The sequence below is a fragment of the Miniopterus natalensis genome, chromosome 5 (genome assembly GCF_054644295.1).
Source record: "Miniopterus natalensis isolate mMinNat1 chromosome 5, mMinNat1.hap1, whole genome shotgun sequence".
Taxonomy (NCBI): domain Eukaryota; kingdom Metazoa; phylum Chordata; class Mammalia; order Chiroptera; family Miniopteridae; genus Miniopterus; species Miniopterus natalensis.
The window spans coordinates 21893026-21912107 of NC_142085.1; positions in this window are offsets into that span (position 1 = coordinate 21893026).

Genomic DNA, 19082 nt, shown 5'->3' on the forward strand with positions numbered 1-19082 from the left:
TCATTAGTTTACAGCTGACTCCAAAGGTGCAAAGAGGTGTCAGAGCATTTGAAAATTAAAATGATCGAATATTAGTTTCTTAAGCTCTGGCTGCAAGGAATTTCAGCAATATTAGATATCAAAGTGAGATATCTAGTTCACTTGCTGGAGTGTTCTCTGTTTATCTCCCAACAAGGTAATATCTTGATAGTAGATAATGTAACGTTTTAAGTCATTTTTTTCCTAGTTTTACCTTTGTGTCACTTCCCAATTTTGAGTGAGAACTACTTTAATCTCATTGGGGAGGGGGAGGCAAAAGGCTCTGATTGTTTTTATTTTTGCACATCTTTTTGTATGCTATGATCTTGTGACCTGAAATTATCAACCAGTAGGGCAGTTGAGGCCAATGGCACCTGAGTATTAAGCTCGTTCCCTCCTGTTACACTCTGGGTCTTGATACATTACACACATGTTGAGCAAAAGCTACCAAAGAGGGATGGACATCAAAATAAGCATGGCCCCCTGATCTTTCAGGTTGGAGAATGCATTTAGTAAACTGAAGGAGAGAATTACTCTACTGGGTTACACATACAATAAGTGCAGCCAAAATTTTAAAAGCATGCAGGCGAGCCTCTTAAATATGGAATGCATCCTTGTTCAACATCATTTGTTAAGTGCCTACCATATGCAAAGCACTGTGCTGACTATAAAATAGACAAATCTGGGTCAATAGAGCTGTGTTCTTGGGCACTTGTGATGAGTAGAGACCAAGTAAAAATACCAGCCATGACAATTAGGCAAATTATGATAAATTATACAAAAATTTGACAAGGGCTTTGTAAAGAGGTAGGAAAAGACCAGGATAGTAGAGAATCCCAAAGAGTAAAAGAGTCAACGGAGGAGCCTGTGATCCAAATAATTAAATGCTTCAGAGTTTAACTTAAAGGAAAATAAAGAAAGATTGTTATTTTGAGTTGTACTCCATCCACTTTTTACAAATGAGGTAACTGAGATGTAAAGAATTTAAATAGTTTGCTTAGGTTCCAATTGCCAGAAAATAGCAGACCCAGAACTGAAACGTGTCTATTTGACTATAAAGTGTGAATCTTTAAGAAATATTGAGAATTCTGCTGAAGTTAACCAGCAAAAACTGCAGAGGACCAAATCAGTATATATATTTTTTAACTTTCTGCAATAACTTGTAGTAGCCTGGAAACTAGAGCAGAGGAAGTAATTAGGGGATTTACCCAGCATTGAAAAAAAGCGTAAGTTTAGGAATTGAGAAATCTAATGGTGGAATTGGTTTGTGGGGCTGAATCCTGGTTGCAAAATGAAAGAATAGCAGGAAAAGGTGAGCTGACAAAATTGAGTGAATGTGGTTGGATCTTATGGAAGGTGAAGAACACGGCTAATAGGAGCGAGAGAGTGGAGCAGGTATATTCAGAGAGAGCTATTCCAGAGTTTAAGATCACACAGGTGGAGCAGTTGCAAAGTGACGATGTCTGAAATGTAGACATTCAGGCTGGTGTCTGCGGAAAGAGGAAAATATGAGGTCATTGAGTCTAAAAACTGAAGTCAGGGCAATAGAAGTGATGCAGTGAAAATCCACAGGAACCATTTAGAGATGGAGGTTAGACATTACTCTTGCACTCGACAAGCCAGAAAGGCTCTTATTTTTGCTTGGAGCAAGCATTAGGGTAGGCTTGGGATGCAAATTGGACGTAGGAAACTCTCTTTTTTATAGTGTTAGCCTATAAACCTTATGATTGGATTGGGGGAATTGGGGGGGGAAACACACCCATATTCATCTTGTTAGTCACTACCGTTCAATTCTTAATGACCTGCTCCACCATTTTCACTCACTAGGTCATTTTGTTTTCCATGAATATACAGGTATCCCCCTCCTTTGGAAAGTTTACTTCACTTTTACGAAAGACCTACATTAATACCTGTTTCTGCTCACTGAAAGAAGTCCAAAGAGGATTTTTGCTTTTACCAAAAAATATGGTGAAGTCAGTCTGGCCAGCATGGCTCAGCGGTTTAGCATCGACCTAGGATCCAGGAGATCGGGGTTCGATTCCCAGTCAGGGCACATGTCCGGGCTATGGGCTCGATCCCCGGTCGGGGGCATGCAGGAGGCAGCCAATCAACGGCTCTCATCATTGATGTTTCTATCTCTCTCTCCCTCTCTCTTCCTCTCTCTGAAATCAATAAAGATATATTAAAAAAATATACATTGAAGTCAACGTGTTTGTCTTGCAGCAGCCTTTATAGAGGCAGTGGGCATCCAGGCAGTGAGGGTGGCCCCGCCAAGTCCTTCCCAGGAACTACACTCAGCATCAAGCCACCGGAGCTTTGAGCTTGTCTGTAAGCATCTGTGCTTCATCTCAATCTGTTTTGTGTCACCTTTAGCAAGAAATGTCTTAAGATAATTGCTTCTTTGCTTTACACTCTTTGGATTTACCAACAATTTCATAGGAGTGCTCTACTTTTGGATAGTCGGGGACACCTGTATAAGAGAAACTCAGACACAAAGAAATTGTCACAGAGGGCGAGCTGCACCTCTTTACAAGAAGCTTAAGCCCAATTTCAAACATGACGCCATAGCTCCTGGACCTATCATTAAAGCAAAATTCTTAGAACTATATTCCAACTCAGAGAAAAAAATATTGAGCACTTTCTTCGTGCTAACTACTGTGCTACTACTTTACATAGTGTGGGAGAGAGCTTCCAAACCAGCTGCCAATGATTTCTGCCTCCTGGTAGTAGTGGCCACGTTCAATTTTCTTTGACTTGAGAATGGGCTGGATCTAGTGATCCACTTCTAATAAGTACAATATGGCAAAAGTGATGCGATGGCATTTCTGAGGTTAGGTTACAAAAGATTGTGACTTCTGTCTTGCTTGCACTGTCTTTTTTTGCCTCTCACTTGCTCATACTGATGAACTGACCTGCCACTTTGGGAAGACCCTATGGAGACAAACACTGCCAAGCAAGCAATGGGAGGTGGCCTCTGACCACCAGCCAGCGAGTAATGAAGGCCATCAGGCCAACAACCCTGCCAACAGCTGTGTGAGTGAGATTAGAAGTAGACCCTTCTCCCGTTCAGCCTTGAGGGGACCACTGCCCCAGTCAACGCTTAGATTCTGAGTGAAGACGCTCAGAGAGAAACTGTGATGTAATAAATGTTGTTTTTAAGACACAAAATTGTGAAGGATGAGGTAATTTGTTACGCAGACAGATAACTAATTAACATGGAGCATTTTGGTTAACAATAACACTATGTGGTGAGTATCATTAAGTCTATGTTCTTGGTGAGAACACCGAGGTTTACAGGTATTAAGTGATTGCCCAAGATTATATAGTTGGTGGTAGAGCTGAGATATTAACCAAAATATGTGGTTTTTCTCTCTAACACAGTGCTGCATGTAACACAGCTAGCAATAGGCAGCATGGTCATAAAATGTACACTTGTAGCAAATCATTTTCCTGATTTTATGTTATTGTGTAGTCAGTGCCCCAACAGGATTGAAGTCATTCATCTTAAGACAAACTATCACAGTGCAAAGTTTTATGGTCCCCAAAAGTCTTCATCTCCATTAAACCTATTTTGGGGACTAAACTGCAATTTCTTTAAAAAGCCCAGAGGGTGTGGTAACCTTTCATTTCAAAAAGTAGTGGGAAATATGTCACCTGATCATTCAATGACCTCTGGTGGAGAATCTGATGACAATAAATGCAGCTCAGTGCAAAATGTTTTCTAGAGTTTTGTCCTATACTTAATCTTTTTAACCTCAAAAACTCAACCCAAAATATTGCCTCTTTTTCTGGTAATTCTTGAGATTCTGTGTATGGTATAAATCTACATATAGTAAAAAAAAGACAGATTTGAATTCTCTGTGTGTTCAGACAAGGTTAAGTGTGCTGGAACCCACTTCTTTCTTTTAACCTCTGCCTTGAAATGTGCTTTTTAAATCTACCACTTTCTAAAAGTTACTGGCATGAAAAATGGTGGGATTTTTTATAATTTCTAAAAAAAATTTTGTTTACTAAGAAAGTAAAACATAACTTACTATTAGAAGCAGCTCCTTGGATGCTGGTGTCTGATGGTCATAATATTAAAATTTCTTCAGTAGGTAATAAATGTTGGTGATAAACATGGAGTGTGTGTTTGTGTGTATGTGTGTGTGTGTAACTCAGGTGCCTGTGAATACCTATGATTATATGTGCTGTCTTTGTAGTTTTTTTTACTATCTCTTATAATCACTTCTGACCGAGTAAGTTTCCCTAAAACCTTCTCTAATTCTTTACACTTCTTTCCGTTTCCACTACAAAATTATAAGAAAAATTCAAAGCTGTAAGGTAGATAAACTGTTCTCCCAAAACTCCACTTTTAAAAACATTAACGAGGCTCAGAAAGGACAGGCTAGCTCTAGGTCAGGGACCAGAAGTAGTTTCTGTCACTTATTGAGACAGGCACTGTCTTAAAAGCTTAGCTTGCATAAAATCACGGGCTTATCCAGACAGTAGCACCTGGAGGCACTATTAGTATCCCCACTTTGTACATGAGGAAACTGAGGACAGAAGAGTTAAGTAACTTGTAAAAAGTCACAAGGGATGGAGCCAGGATTACTAATCCTATGGTCATAACTTCTCCACTCAGAAATCAGCATTTTTTTTTTACAACCCCTTTCGTGTAAATCTAGACCTATCTGTACTTTTTAGTCCCAGATATTGACTACATGTGCTTAATCTTGAGGAGGATTCTGAAACTGTCAACTACCTCTTTTCTATCCTAACGGTTGTATTTTATGTGTTCACAATAGCATATTATAGATATAAGAGCTTTTGTACAACACCAGCTAAGATGTCAATCTTAATACTTAACTCTAACCCACATTGTATAAGCATAACTTATGTGTTTCCACCAAAGATATATACAGCTTTACTTGTGATACATAAACCACGATCTACAAAGTCTGAGATTATATCATAAATGCCTTTGTCTGGCAATAAACACAAGCATATGTGTGTAACTCACCACTTTGAAACCTCCATATATAGCTTTTCAAAAGTCTGACAACAATAAACATTTGGAGAAAAAAAGGTAATTTAAGTATGATGAAAGTAACTCCATTCCATCAACAAACAATATGCACATGCAATATGCACATATCATTAACTCTTTTATTTGTGTTCCCAAAACTAACCCTTCTTCACATCTTCTAGAATCCGTCATATCTAGGCTAGGATGTCCTAAAGACAAATTTGTTATTGGAGTTTTTAATAGTTTTTATTACTGTCGTCTTGCCACTCAACTTCTATGTCACAGAATTAAATATGAGACAATTAAATTTTTTCTGAAAACTTTGGATGAGGGGGCAAAGAGAGGGTGTATCCTTGCCTTAGGTCTGGTTCACTACGCAATCATTTCAACACGTATGCAAAAAGTTCTTAAATTGTGTAAGGCATTTTGTGGAATTAAAGAGAAAAGGTAAGACAACTTGACCACATTCAATAATTTTATAATTTTTTGGGATGGGATATTTTTATGATATATTGGGTAAAGAATTAGGCACCGAGCAATTGTGAGATCACATGCAAAACAAGAGGGCTTATGTTATTTATACTTTCCTGAATAGACTGCTGTAAGATCATGGATCTAAAAAATGGCTGAGGACCTCAAGAGAGCTAATTCTCCATTCAGTTAGCCATTTATCATATACTGTGAAATGCTTGTGTACCAGACACTTTGGAGGAGTCAAGGAGACATGGATGAAAGCCTGACGGTGTAGCAAAATATAGGCATATCAACAATCAAAGCTGGATAATTTCCTTCCCCCATATGCATTCTCTTCCTAACCCAGCTCTGCTCTCATCTGTGCTGGCATCACTGCACATAGAAGTGATGACACTTAATCTTTACCTACCCACATTTTGAAATTAGAAGCTATTTTTCTGGAAATGCGGATCCTTTAACTATTCTTGTTTTTTTGTTTGTTTGTTTGGTTGGTTTGGTTTTGTTTTGTTTTTTTAGTGAAATCATTTACTAATCAATGGGGATCAGAATCTCTAAACTTTGCCTTCATGTTCAACCCCATGTGCCTGTCCCCTTGCTTCTAACTCTGCATAAAGAGATGAATGTTGAATTGCCAATATCCGTAATGCTCCCTGGGTTGGCTGAAGGGTGACCGGTACTACCCCAAAATTCCCATTATACACACTTGTTTCACACTTAGTTTGAATTTTAAGCCTGTGGTTTAAGAGAAAATATGTCTGTACACTTCTGATTACATCTCATTCATTTTTAGTGCCAAAGAGTGACACTTTAATGTCATAGGAGAAAAAAATGTAAGCTGGAGTCAGGCATAAAAGATGCAAACTGTAAGAAATAACCAGTCCATTTTCTGGATATTAAAGCTAAACCCTTTCCCACTTTTTCCTCCTGAAATCTGAGCAGAGGCCAGTTTGTCAGCATCCCTCAGAGCCAATGCACAAACTAAAAGACAATCTGGCTAACTCTGCCTACCCATTAAACGAGGTGTGTTCATTTTTTAGCTTGAAAGTTAGGAAAAGATGCTACAAAGTTCTAAAAACTCTCTTCCAACCTTCCATCTACAACCTCATGTCAGGGAGAGGGAGAAGAGAGAAAGATTGCCACCAGCCTACCTCAAACAGGCAGAAAACCCAGAAACTCTGGTTTTCGGCTATAAATCTCACTTCCACAAAGGCCTTGGAGCAGGACTTCACCTCTGCCTGAGATCCCGACCCCACCACCATCTCAACTACCCCAAAGATATGTAAGGGAGGTGAAGTCAGTGCTCACTCCCTCAGTACTATTTTCTCCTTTTATGACCTCTTTTGAAAGTGTGGCCTCCTTTTCTTGGGTCATGGAGGCCGTTTTCTTTTGCTTCTTTAGTCTCTTTCTGAGTGTGTGAGGGTCAATGAACGTCAGGAAGCACGTGGAAGAGTGTGGAGGCAGAAAATCGCAAGCCCACCTCATTTCAAATCCTTACTCTGACCACATTGCCTTGGAGTGTGGCACATGTGAAAGAATGTAAAAATGAAGGACATTTATAAAAACCTGGACTCGAGTTTGTCTGATCAAAATGCTGAATGAATGCTGACTGACTAGAAAACAGAAGCGTTTAGAGTGGTTTTCACTTTGGGTCATTCTCAGCGTATGTCATTTGCTGTAAAGAAGGGCAGCCCAAGTTGAATAGAATCAGATGGTGATTTAATTCCAATCTCTAAGAAGAAAGAAGGGTTAGAGTGAGATGGTTTTTGTTTTTGTTTTCTTGTTTCAGTTTCTGAAACTCCTGTAATTATGTGCAATTACCTGTTATGTCGGAAATTGGTTCTCAAAGATGTAGAACCTACTTTGTGTTCTTTAAAAAAAAAACCTGTACAAAATATGCAATTTAAGAAGGAAACAGTTTGAGTGTGGAGAAAAATGAGGCTACAGCTGTAGGATTTTGTTATGCTTTTAGTACCAAATCACAAAACCCATTAAATTATTTATCCTACAGGCAGGCGTTGTACTGCAAACGTTGAATACAATTGCAGATTCCAGGAAAAGAAATGCGTGCATTTTAATTGCCTCTGATTTAAACACCCCCTAATTTCATTAGCCTTAATTTTTTTCTTCTTCAAGAAATAAAAGAGTTTATTTTTGGTACTAGGACACAAATGACTAATATTTTTCCTTTTCTTAGAGAAGCAGGCTATTGCAGATCAAGTCTGTATAGAGGAGCACATGTCCACATGTGCACACAAGGAAGCTGCATACACATGCATGGCACGTTCCCCCGTATATACAATCTGCAAATGCCCCCAAAGAATTCACGGGGCACCTATCATATTCTGAGCTCCTCATACATGCATATAGATTGGTTTACTGTATTTCACTTCCATTGTTTCTCCTGCTGCTATGTTACAAATGAAGGTATCCTCCAGGAGTCCTGTTTAACAAGCAGATTATTGTCCCCAGATGAAGAAAATGTAAATTTATCAAACGTTGGGTAGCATGGGATGGGAGGGGGGCTCTCTCCAGTCATACTTTTGGGTTCATTTGAAAAATCTTGGCTTTGCCCTCCTCTGTAATTAAAACTCTTCTGTCTTAAGATTTATCGGTGCAGTAGTGAGCACATTTTCAAAATGTTTCTTTACAGCAGCTATTGGAAATCTCTTAACTCTGCCTCGGGCAGGATGCCTTGGCGGCTGTACTTTTTGGGGTCTATTCTGCCCATGATAAATGAGCTTAACTTCAAAGATAAGTTACAATAACTCTTGGAGGGGAAACCCTTATTACTGTTAATATACATTACTTTCTATCACCGCTTTTCAAATACTGTCGCTCGGAAAAGAAACCACGTAAGACCGCTTACCTCTTCCCCTGTCAACAGAGTCAAGGTATGCATATGTGAAATTTAATTGAAAAATTCGGTAATTACTCCCCAAGTCACAGCTACTTTCTTTGTGTGCAGGGAGATGGGTGTATTGAATAATATTCAGTCCAGTGATGCCACCTACACATATGCATGAGCAAAACCCAAAGTCAGATAATATCTGTGTAGTTTACTATCTGATTCCATCAGTACTGTGCGAACTTGACCCAACTCCGAGACTCCTTGAAGTGAGAGTTTTCATGTCAGTCGAATGGTACAGGATCTCTAAAAAGATACGTGTTTTTAATGTGATTTTGCTCATTTCATAGTATATTTCTTCCTTTCGGAGCCCATCTTGTTTCCAGAAATTTTGTGCTCCAGCCCTTTCTCTAAAAGTACGCTTCCTGGCATTGTTTACAAAGGAGAATCTCGAGGGAAAAGGAAACAGGTTTCTGTGGCCTGGGTCTGCCGCGCTAGTGCATGTCCCTTCCCTGGCCATCCCTCGGTGCCCCTAGTTCTCCTGGCTCATGACTGTGTGCAGCCCTCCCCGGGCTGTCAGCAAGGCGACGCGTAAATGGATGGGGGCTGCAGATCGGAGCCTGGCCTTTCTCCTTCCAAAGGGTTAAAGTGAAAAGGGGGCTTGTTGAAACTGGGGAGTCCGTACGGTGGGGGCATGAGGGAAGGGAGAAAGGAAAAAGAAAAGGTTAGTGTTTTCTGTCTGTTAAAGGGAGAATTCTGCTCTGAAACCAAATTGGTCATGCATTCCAGAAGCGTTTCCTGGCTGAGGGAGGCTGCCCCGAGCACCTGCCTGGCCTTTGTGCTGGGCCTGCCCTGCTCTGCTCCGGCCCTTTCTTTACGCTGGGCGGATCTGTCCCTTATTAGGGACCGGCTGCTCCCGGGCCCAGGCTGTGCGCCTCGGAGGGCATGGGGGACACACGCAGCCTGCGTCTCCACCCAGCGCATCCTGCACACACAGCTTTGTTTTTGATCTCTGAGCTCTTCAGAAAAAATGATGTGAATTCCTAATGACATCATGTTGAAGTCCACCAAACAAATGAGACCATCTGAACCCAGGGTACAGATGGGTTAACATCCCAAGCTGAAGAGTAAGAAATACAAAGAAAGGGTGGGAGCTAGGGGCTCGACGTTTCAGAAGCCTGGGAGGAAAAGGGGAGCAGAGCCGGCGGGCTGCAGGTGAAATCTATTAGCTCCCCAACACTGCGGGGAAGTAATCGGACGTGCTCTGTGGGCCCGGGAGCAACCCCCCGTGTCCCAGCTGTGCTTCTCTCTACCGCACAGAGCACCTCCGTGGGTTTATGCCCTGGACAGCCTCAGCACTGAGGAAGGACACCTTCTGCAGAAATGATGCCATAGCCTTGCTACCGCATGCTTCAACTCGTTTTTTTATTTTAAAGGCATGTTGCTTAAGAGGCAAATGCATCGTGAACAGTTTTTTAAGTGCATACTTTAAGGGATTAATCCGTTTCTCTTTCATCTGGTCATTTTGTTTTCTGCTTCATTCAAAAAATCTGTAATGCACAGAAGGGAAAAAAAACACCAGAAGTTTTTTTACTGCATTTTTTAAACTGTGTGTACATCCAAGGGAACCTCGCTGTGATAAAATCCAGTTGTGGGGGATTCACATTGCCCTGTGGCTATCTGTTCAGATGAATGAAAGGTGGCCTTTGTAACCAAATCCCTCAACCCTGGGGTCACCCTCTCTGGCCCTCCAGAACTGTCCTACTGAGCATTAGGCAGACAGACAGGCTTTAAATATGTTGGATTTGACATTTTTGCTGATGCATCTGAATAGATGTTAATTATAAGAAAAATTAGAAAAGTAATCATGTATTTGGTGCAGAAGATATTTATTAAATTTCAGTGTTTATTGCATCTTTTAGTCAAAAGGTTTGGTTAGGAAGAGCACATGACAAAGACTTACACAGAGCACCCCTACCCCCTTGTGGCACAATGGGACTTGTAAAATGGGAATTTCAATCTTTTTTCGGACTGTTGAGACTTTTGAACTCAGATGCACCTTGATTAGACTTGCAGCACTGTTAGTTCTGTTAAAGATCAGAGCAGGTAAAAAGACAACTGCTCCCCTCTCTGAGAGAAGGGAAAGTGTCTGACAGATTTTGCTTCTAGACTATTTCTGTTTTATTTTGGTTCTAGGTTAGAGTACATTAAAATTTATGTGGCCTATTTAACCATCAGGCATCCTGGCTAAAGATACAGACCTCATCATTTATTTAATAACACATATTTTTTTATCCCAATCAAAATAAATAAAAATGTCATAGTTTCTAAAAAGTCTCTTACAACTATTAATTAATTCGATGCTCCTAATCACTCCAGGTGGTAGTTTGTAGCTGTTCTCATTTTGCAGGTGAGGAAACTGGCACTTGGAAATTTTAAAAGCCTTGACTAAAATGGCATCATGCTCAACAGAACTATTTCAGGGTAATACAGTTGGACAGGAAGAAGTCAAAACTTGAACCTAGGTTTTCAAAAACTAAGACTGAGACTCTGTGGTATACCACCCTGTACCTCATATTTTTAAAATTTCTCATCCATTTATCACCTGAACTATATAATTTAGCACATTGAGCTCTCATGCACAGTCCTCACTACCTTCCTCATCTCCAAGGTCTTCGTGTGCTTTTTTGCCCAAACTTCTGCTTATTCTTGGAAACTCTGAAATGTCACCTTTGTGAAGACATTTCTGATTTCCACAAGCAGCCATTCATTTCCCCTATTTTCTCTCTGCATTTCATTCATTCCCTATTTTAGCAGTTACCATGTTGCATTGGCATTATCATTATATTCATCTATATCTCCCCCTAGATGTGAGTGCCCTCAGGGAGAGATCTTGTCTCATGCATGTCTGTGTCCCAGAATTCACTATACTATCTGTTGGGAGATGCTTAGGGCTCCATGTGATAAGCTGAGTCACCCTTACTGACAAGTAAGCCCCTTGTCTGTAGTGTTGGTATATGGGAACTCTAAAAGAGGCCTCTGTGCATAAGTTCCAGGATTGTTTCTCATACTCCACCTGGTTCCCTTATGCTTTCTTATCTTTAATGTAGCAGACATCAGTTACCCAGGATGGCTCTAACTTCAGTTCATTCACCCATTCATTCACTCACTTACATGTTTCAACAAATACTGAGTACTTCTTCCAGGGTAGGTGCTATGCTAAGTGCTAGGCCTACAGAGGCCAAGAAGATAAAATTAAAATTAAAATAGCTTCTGACCTTGAGAAACTGAAAGGATAGTAGAAAGGCAGCAAACACATACATATGATCAAGAGTATAACCTAGGCAATATTTTCTATGGAAAGAGAAATCTATCATGTTTTCTGGAAGAAATTATATCTAAGTAGTATTCTGATACATGAGTAGGCATCAGCTGGACAGAGGGCAAGGGCACAACAAGGGGAGATGTGGAAACAGCTCTGTAATCAGAAGGATGAGAGTGGGAAGACATACAGAAGCTCTCAGAAAATACAGCACAGTCAAGGTATTGCAAGAAGTTCATATGGCAGTTATGATCTTAAGGAGGAAGACAGTGAATGATGAAGTTGTTAAAGATGCCAGAAAACCCATCGTGAAATACTTTGTGAGTCATACAAAAAATATTATTCTGAAAATAATATTTATTAAATGAAAACAATGAGGAGCCAATGAAGGATATTAAGGAGGAATTGCAATCATAATTTCTTTTTTTAGAACATTCACTTGGATAAAATTGTGTAGCACACCAGAAAGGTCAGACTTGTCAGAAGACTATTTGGTGGGAAAGCAAAAAATTGAAGGCCAGGAAACAATTGGGATGTTATACCAACCTGGGTAACAATTCAGGTGATAATTGATGAGAGAAAGAACTAAGAGCATGGGAGCTCCAAAACATATTTATAAAATTTAATTTATTTAGGGAGCAAAGAGAAGTTCCTGGGGAAAACAAACAAACAAACAAACAAACAAACAAAAACATACATGCTGGCAGAAGAAATAAGTGAAGGGGGAAAAGAGAGAAAACAATAGAAGACCCACTCGAAATAAGCCTGAAAACCAAAGTTGCAAAACATGAAAAATCAAATGCTAAAAAACAGAAAAATTAAAGCCAGCTAAATTCATTTGAGATAGCATTCTGAAAAAGGCTTCGAACTATGTGTGTCTGAGATTTTCAAAGAGATAAATTTTAAAAAATAGAAATGAAAAATAGGTAGAACTTAAAGCAAAACAAATATGAAAAAGGTCATTTAAAGCCTGGATGGCATGGCTCAGCAGTTGAGCAGTTGACCTATGATGCAGAAGGTTGAGGTTTGATTCCTGGTCAGGGCACATGCTGGGGTTGAGGGCTCGATCCCCAGCACAGGGCATGCAGGAGGCAGCTGATCAATGACTCATCATTGATGTTTCTATATCTCTCTCCCTCCCTCCTCCTCTCCCTGAAATCAATTTAAAAAAAGGCCATTTAGAAATTTTACAAATGAAATATATTGTCATTTCAGTAAAAAAAAAAATTAATAAATGAAATAAACTCTGGACTTGAATATTAAGGAAAGAATAACTGTACTAAAGTAGTAACACAGAACTCAGCGCCAAGAGATAAGAAGATAAAAATATAAAATAGCCGTTACAGTTTACTGAGGAAAGATTGAGTGGCTCTGTTGTGTCTAATCATACTTCCCATAGAAGAAAATGCTGAGAATAGCAGAGAAGTAATAAATACCACAGAATATTCCAAAATTTAAAAAAAATCTAAATCACCAAGTAAGATAAATAACAATAAATCTACATCTATACACATTATAGTGAAAATTTAGTATATCAAAGACAAAGAAAACTGAAAAACTGTTCAGAAGAAAAAAATATATTATTATAAAATGAATAAAAATTAGGTTGACTGAAGACTTCCTATAAGCAGCAATAAATGCCAAAGCCAATGGAATAGTACCTTCAACGCACTGAAGGAAAATAATTACCAACCTAGAGTTTTATATCCAGGGGTATTATAATTCAAGCTTGCAGACTGAAAAAGAAAAATATTTTAAACATACAAAACTAGGAGAGTTTACCCCCAAATCCCCCAAACCACCATTAAGTGATGTTCTTAAGCAAGAATAGTGACTTAAGGTGGAAAGCAAGGGAAAATAAAAATAACAGCTTATAATTACTGAATATTTATTCTCTGCTGAGCACATTCTGAGTGATTACATTATTAGCTGAATGAAATCTTATAAAAATCCAATAAGATAGGCACTATTATTATCCCCATTCTATAATTGAGAAAACCGAGTCACAAAAAGATATATAACTTTCCCACAACTAAGAACAGACAACCTCAGCAGACTGGCTCTAGGAGACACATGCTTAACTACTGTACACACTTCTGTAAGCAGAAGATAAAGAGGAACATAGAAATTGATGGGGCATATTGCTAACTGTAATTACTAGATATAAAAATAACTTTTTTAAGCTTGTAAAAATATTGATAGAAGGCAATGAAGTGGAGACAAGTTGAAGACAACTATTGCTGCATAGGACAGTAGTTAGAGGGAGATGTGGATCAGGAGCATTGAAAATGGGGGGATAGATGTTTGAAATGTTGAAGACAGTGGGTAAGGGGCAAAGTGTCAGAGCCAGCAGGAGGAACTGAGGCCCAAGGCATAGGAAGCCTTCCTTGACTATTCCTCCACTTTTTGATCTCTCCTCCTTGGATTCCTATGAACTTTAGGATCTTAATTACCCTCATTAGCAGGTAATTATAGATTGAAGGCTTCTTGTTTTTATTATCATAATACTATCACCTTGTTATCCTCAAATAAACTGTAAGGTCTCTGAGGCTACTGGCTAAAGTGATACCAAATAATTAATTTTTTGTTGTTTTTCTCTAAAGTTCCAACAACTTACTACACTGCATGGTGTTTTTCGCTGCCTTGTATCTGCTTAGAGTTACTCAGCTCACAGGAACCCCCCTGATCATCTCTGGTCTCCTTGTCTGAAAGGCCCTAAGCAATGGCTAGGAAACTGGTTCCCTAGTTTCCTCCAAACTCCTCTGTTGGCACTCTAATATGACCTACCAAATGAGTTCAGGTGGGGCATCAGGGGTTAAAAGGAAGCACCCATAAGGTCCCTCAGAACTAAAAAGTTTTATCTGCACAACGCACAAGCATCTCCAAGAATGCCCTACAGCTTCCAAGAACACTTGAGAGATCCACGGGCACAGCTGGTGAAGTGTCCTGTAGGATCCGCTTGCACTTCCTGAGACCCATCGGTGAGTATGCCACTGACCTCATGCTCTTGGAAACAATCCACTAATCCCATCTAGATGCCTGGTGGACTCCACTAGCACCTCCCAAAAGTGTCCTGTGTGTTCTTCAGGCTTTTTTTTTTCCAGAAGGGCATTGTGCTTCATCAACTATCCTGCCATTGTGCCAGTTTGTCAGGAGCTCAGTGAAGCTGGAAAGGGCTGAGCTGCCAGGTGTCAGAGTAGCTGACTAACACAAAAAGTCAAAATGAAAGTAACAACAAAGCCTTTAATCACTGACTACTATAGCATAAACAAGAAGCTGAACCAGACAATACCGACTCCACCTTCTTCCATTTCCCCCACTGAATGGCACTGGTTGAAGATCAGGTGGATCAACACAGACATGGGTTAGTCTCACAGCCAAAGGAGCCTTAAACAAAAGGCTCCTGCAGTTTCATGGGCTTGGGATAGAATAAAGGAATGAAGGTATGCCTAAGAGCCTGGCCAGCCAGGGGAGCCTGAGTCCTTGACTATAACTTCTTCACATTGCAGTGCATTGGCTGTGCACCAAATCTGGTGTTGGGGGTGGGAGGACAGCTTTCCAATGGGGTGTGCCAGGTAAAGCCTTTGTAATTGTGTTTAGTCAGGCCTAAAAATCCACATATGGGTTTTGGCTAGGAGCTAGACTCCTTACCTAGCACAGGATCTTTTTTTTTTTTTTTTTTTAATACATGTCTTTATTGATTTTGGAGAGGAAGGGAGAGGGAGAAAGAGAGATAGAAATATCAATGATGAGAGAGTCATTGATTGACTGTCTCCTGCACGCCCCCCACTGGGGATCCAGCCTGAAACCGTGACCGGGAATTGACCTCAATCTCCTGGATCATAGGTTGATGCTCAACTGCTGGCTGGGCTAGCACATGATCTTTTGGGGGAACCCCTCTCCTCTCCATGTGGCCCTGGTGAATTTGTCAATCACCATCCATCATCTCCTCTCCCTGACCTCCACTTCCACAACTGGCCAACGCTAGACCAATTATAGTACCTTATTTCCCAGAATGCAGTGGCTGGTCTGAAGGATGGGAGTGGAATCTAAGCTCAGCAAATGGGAGTCTTTGCCCAAAACTGTCAAAATGTTGTGTTGGAGAAAGTAGTTAACTCTTCAACTCGGGTCACGAGCTCTTGGTGTTGCCAGAGCCATCATCCCTGCCAGAGCAGAGAGCTCGCCTGACAACACAACCAACACACAGTGAGAAGACAAGCCAAGTGATGGAGAGAGAGCTAAAACTCTGGTTAGAATGGCCCTTGAATAATCCAGATATACCAACTCATAAACTCCTTTTGTTTTTTGTTGAAGGAGGGTGAGTTTCTATCACTTAAAACTAACTAGACTTGACTAATACTTCTTTCAGTAGTCCCTTCGACTATCAATGCCTCCTTCACACCCCACTCCAACCTCCCTTCCAACCATCACCACACACTCCATTCTCTCAATTCATTCTAAACAACAGTCCTGTATCCAAGTATCCTAGTCTGCCATCAACCAATACAGTCAAAGGCATACACTCCTCTTATTAAATATCAACTACAAATTCCAGATGAATATAGACTCAACTAAGCTTCTGGATTGGGAAGATGATTTTGAAGTGAAATCTCTTCCTGGTGTTTCTTAAAATAATAAGAGGTTGAAGACTGTAATTTTTTTTGGAGGGGGGGAACAGTTTTCTATCAATGGTTTTGGTTTTCATAAATAGCGCTGTGAGTTAGGTCTTAAAATGTGATCCAAAAGGGAATTACCACATATAATTAGGCATTCTGTCAGAGTAAGTGCACAACTACCCAACAAATCACTGACAAGATTAACTTGCATATTATTTCATTAAATCAGAGGACTATTACATATTAACATAGATTAAACCATGAAGATGTGCAGATTATATGGATATTATAATCTACATTGGAAAACACTAGGTTTCTTTTTAAATGAAAAGTTACTTATAGATTTAAGTTTTCCGCCTAATACGTTCTGCTGGATTATTCAAGAATAATAATTTTTAAAACAAATTTAATGTCTTTTGTATAGTTTTTGAGCAAATCTTTCATTGATTTTTCCATCTCTCTAGGGATAGATAGCCTTTTAAATTAAGGAATGCCTTTATTAGCCCCATGATGTGTAGTAAACTATGCAGAAAATTTTAAAATGTCATATGTGCTGCTGATAAAGTTGATATCCACCACCATTGAGATAGTGGGAAGTATATTCTTCTGATTTAAGTGATGAAATGCCATTTATTAATAAGAGGAGTCTAGGGGCATTCATAGGAGTCATTGTAGGTCAGGGACAGTTTAGGACACCAGAGTTGATGGGCCCATCTCTTTCTCTTGCTTTCTGACTCACTTGCTCACCAAAAGCAGTTTCCATCTGGCTAAAGGCAATTGGGGGGTCCCTTTATATGACTATGATGCTAAACCCTAGAGCCACTTCCCCTGAGTCATAAAGCTCTGTGACTAAAAGTATGGTAACTGTATTTTCTAAACACCTACTTGGAAATCTGTTCTGACAAGTTTAATTATCAGACAAGAAGTTTAGAAACTGCACCTGAAATTTGTGGTTGTAGGACTACTAACATTTATTTTATCTATGAATTATGGGTATTAATTTAATGTACTGCTCATCAAATTTATTTTGAGTCCTGAATTGTTTTCTGTAACACAGGTTGCTATGCTATGGATCTAGTGGAGAGTGGAAAAGAGCCTGCTTTGGTGTATGTGATAATAAATGATCTCTACAGGCTACTATGTCTGATGCTTTTTCTTATTTAGTTGCCGCAGCAATCATACAAGGTCATTACTCTCATTACACTGATTTTACAACTGAAGGAACTAAGGCATAAGGAGCTGTGATACAGTGCAAGGTCACACAGCTAGTACATGGCAGGCTTGGCTGCAGACCAGAAAGCCTGACTCTACGGATCGCATTTTTAATTACTGTACTATATGGCCTCTATTTAACATTTCCTGAACGCTGGTTGTGTGTTGAATACTCACCATGATGACCCACATATAAATGCTTGAATATAAATCACTGCACAGTGTTGGAAATTTTTGCAGAGCTGATGCCCTTCTACGGAGCTCATAGGCCGGGCCATCGCTAAATTGCGGTGTGACTCCAGGTATCATCAGGTCAGTATCCTGTTCTATGAATCGGCCACAGAGAGAAGACGCAGTCCCTCACAGAGAGGTTAATGGCACAGTCAATCAGGTTAGCTGGCCTCATAAGCTCTTCCCTGGGAATAAGCCAGGTGCTTGAGGAAGCTGAATGCTTCTTTCAGCCGATTACAGCAATTTGGGGCAAATTCACTCCTATGACCTAAATGTTCACATAGCAGACTAAAAACCCCGACACCTGCCCATCGCAGGTAGCACTCCACGCATCCCGCCCCTCTAGCCCCCTGTGGTTCATCGTGGTGAGATAACGGTTCCAGCAAGAGAGCTCGCTCCTAATAAGGTTGTGCGTTTTGATTTTTTTTTCTGTAACTTCCCTGAAAGCTAAAAACAGTCTAACAGTAAAGCAAGTCCGTGCTACGATCAACGTTTTTCACTCTGATTCTAACTTGCAGTTTTTAATATTGCAGCATGTTTTACATTTTGTTCACCCACTCATTCACAAAATATGTACTGAGAATACATCATATGCATGGAACTGTGGCAGCTAATGTGAGAGATTGCAACCTCTGCTTCGTGGAATGGTCAGGAAGGGAAAACCTAATGATCTGCTCTTGGGCAGAAGTTATTAAACATCCAGTACACATTTTAACTTGTTTTTAGTCAGAGAGAAGGAAACATGCAGTTCTATTTTTTAAAAAAAGGGACCATGTGTTAGGCATTGTGATAAGTTCTTTACATGTAGCTGATCTTCACTTCAATATTATGAAATTGATACTATTTTTCATTATTATAGTTTACAAATAAGAAAATGAAAGCTCAGAAATTGAGAAGGCAGGTCCAGTTCAAGTTCACACAGCTAAGGGGGGGTGAGCAGTCTGGCTCCAGAGCTCGTGTTCTTGTTGATAACTAGAATCTCCTCTTCATTCTAGCAATGCTGGGAATAGATTGTTTGTAAAAATTGTCAGAAAGAGCCACTGAAAAAGTAATAATCTTGAACCCTAATTTATTAAACCTGATTGTTAGGGAGAAACTTTAAGAGAATGGACTGTGGAGCAGCCATGTTTTAATTCCCTCATAGACAGTGCATTTATTAGGAGTTAGCATATAATGTCTGAATTCTTTCCCCAGTCAGAATTCAAAGATAGGGGATGGCCAGATAGATAGATAGATAGATAGATAGATAGATAGATAGATAGATAAATTATAGATAGATAGATGATAGATAGATAGATAGATAGATAGATAGATAGATGATAGATAGATAGATAGTATTTAGTTAGTTTAGAAAGA